This window comes from Rhinopithecus bieti, unplaced genomic scaffold (assembly GCF_001698545.2).
Source record: "Rhinopithecus bieti isolate Rb0 unplaced genomic scaffold, ASM169854v2 scaffold_8893, whole genome shotgun sequence".
NCBI lineage: Eukaryota > Metazoa > Chordata > Mammalia > Primates > Cercopithecidae > Rhinopithecus > Rhinopithecus bieti.
The window spans coordinates 375,082-378,227 of NW_016806133.1; positions in this window are offsets into that span (position 1 = coordinate 375,082).

Consider the following 3,146-nt stretch of genomic DNA (forward strand, 5'->3'; position numbering starts at 1 on the left):
CCTTCCTCGGAACAACAAAAATATTTTATAGCCTGGAGTGCAGCTATAACAACAAGAGTTAAAAAGTGCAATAGAATTATTCACTCTTAAATTTTACTTCTTGAATTCAAAAGTTATTACTTTTCTAAGTAGAGATAGAAAATCCCAATTCAGATTACAAATGAAAGGTTTTCTGACATTACCTAGAATTTCCCACGTAAGGGTATAAGTTGTCAACTGAGCTTTTGTTGCTCCTTAGAGAGAATTCTCCCTTTTGTTTGCCAGCTCATTCCTGATTCCTTGTATGGAAAAAACAGAATGTACATTCTAAACCCCACTGAGATGCTAAAAGGGGGCATATGGATGCAACTCATTGCAATACTCATCTGGGAAAATTATTTAAAAATTATAGAACAGAATTAGAAGCATTTAGATTACAAAACAAAAGAAACAATCTCCAAGACCTTTGTGTCTTTAAGTAGCACCAGAAGTAAAATTTTGACACATATCTTGCAGCTTCTGATAACCTGGGCTACTTCTTTGTACTCAAACATATTGATCAATATTCTAGCTCCTCCAATTTTCTATCCAGGTGTTGGAAATGCTCTTTAGAATTCTCACTTTCTGACATGCTCAAAATTGGCATGTGATAAACATATAATAAATAAAAGGTTGAATTTTAGAATATCAAAATTATCTTTGGAGTTTATTGTTGCATAAGGGTGTTAATATTTTTCTCATTAGTTTTAAGTACACTATGATGCTTGTCTTATACCAGCAATCTTTCAATCTGAAATCCAGGGAGACTGTGCAGATAATACAGAAGATGCTCAAAAAACAAACAAGCAAAAAATAAAGAATAAAAGACAGTTACTCTTATTTGAATTAACTAGACACATCTTAAAAATAAAGAACTGAAATATTATTCCTTTGTGCATTGTCTAATATCTACCTGTCCTCCTCCTCCATATAATTTCCCTGACTGAATTGGTATAATATTGCTCCAAATAATTATCCCAATTCTCCCTTGCCTAGGAAGTCTTAACACAAAGGATACTAGTATTTCTAGATTTGTGTGTGTATGTGTGTGTGTGTGGCGGGGGTGCTGCAGCATAGATTATGAGCTAAAACATAGAATGAGAGACTTGACAGTCTGAGATCTGAACAAAAATCACATGATTAGGTAATTTTGCCAGGGAAATTGATGGCAAGTTTTTAGCAAAATAGGCTTTCTTTTAAAATTCTTGTTGCTTCTTGTATACAGACCGAGAGGGATGACACTAGCTCTTCTTAAAAGACTCTCAGTTTTACTAACTTTTTTTCTGAGTGGTAACAGCCCCCTGCAAGCACCCTGCATTGCTCTGAATTTTTGCTGTTTCCTCTACTTTGAAGATTAGTTCAGAGAATGGGCACAGAAACCTTACATTTTCTTTCATGTTTTCTCCCTCCTCAAGCTGCTGTCTTAAGAAAATCCAGATGATGAGCTAGAGTGGTTGGTAAAAATGTTGTTTAGCAATGTTCAGAAAATGTACTAAACATTTTCCTGTGGTTTAAAAGATAAATCAGCTTACTAAAAGTCAAAATCTAGATTTTGATAAATGAGAATGTCCTATAATTTGTAATAAAATATCTATATAGAGTTACTGAGAAAAGATAATTAAAATCAAAACATATAATTAGGTTCATAACTTTTTCAACAAATGGTGAACAGGGAGGCCAATCAACACATTGAAAATGAAATGTAAGTGGAAAAAAAAACAGTCAGTTTTCTGTTTTTTCAGCCTTAGTGACATTTCTCAAACTCTTGCCAAATCATCAGTGAAAGGTAGTGGTATTTTTCATGGTCTAAAGAGAAGGTTGTGGATATTGGCTGAAATATATTGCTACTGTTTTTCACAGCTTAACATACCACATCCTTAGAAAGTATGTCATTTTGTTTTAATGTAGAAAGCAAGTCAGGGAAATTACTGCCTTTTGAAAAACAAATTTTCACTTGAAACTTCAGTAGGACTGTAACCATATAACACAAGCAACTGCTAGAGTAAAGAAAGCCACCGATAATTATGAATCTACCCTCATCAATATCTTCCAATTAACTGTAAACTTCATCTCATCACTTTCACAAATTCTAGGGAAGAGAATAATAAACTATCAATGGAGATGCTTATTTCATTGTGTGAAATTCATAGTAGAATCCAGTGCCTTTGGTTTCAAAATGAAAAAAAGAGTTTCAACAACTGGGTTTCAAAGACCATGCAAATTTGAGCCTTATAGGCAACTGAACTGTGAATGCAAGACTTAACTGCCCTTGGCTTGCTCATTTGGAGCCCTTCCCTAGCTGTGCACGTGCTCTTCAAAGGCATTCATCTCGTATCGAATTTCCTGCAAACATACAGACACTTCTGCCCATTGTACAGCCCACCTAATGCTTTATTCATTTGATTTGATTTATTTATACTGCACCTATTTCTCCCAGTACTCTCATGTGAACTTAATAAAAATTCAATATCCAAGGCAAATCTAGCAGCCAAAACTGGATTTAATGAAAGCAGAAACTTACAAGGAATGTATGGACAGATGAGTTATGCTTTCTGCTCTCAGAACCCTATCAGCAGGAAGCAATGAGGGTTTCAAAGGTGTTTCAAAAGTAAAACTACATTTGCCTCTGAAATTTTTAGAGAATACAGCTGGGTTGGCAGTCATATCCAAAGTACTATGTAAGACAGAAAGGTAGCAATTTTGAAGGCAGTTATTGGATGATAACTAGACAGTTAGTCATTAAGACTAACATAACAATCACCAAGGTTCATTTCCCCAAAATTCTGAGTATTTAAAAAAGTAATGATATTAGAACCTTCTGAAAAGAAATGAAAACAATGAATTGTGAGAATTCTGAGTATATATGAAACTTTGTTTTATTTCTGAAACTTTGTTGCAGATATAAAAATATGAAAACTACTGGCAAATTAGACATGGGAGGGGGAAAATTAGCCACTCAATTTACAAAGTATATGCTACTTTATAAAATGAAAGCTTCATTTTTACACTTGTGTAGACAAAATGTAGAATTCTAGAAGTCTAACTTCTGAGTGTTTGGCAAATTACTTTAAGAATTAAAAGTTCAGGCCAGGCGCGGTGGCTAATGCCTGTAATCTCAGCACTTCGGG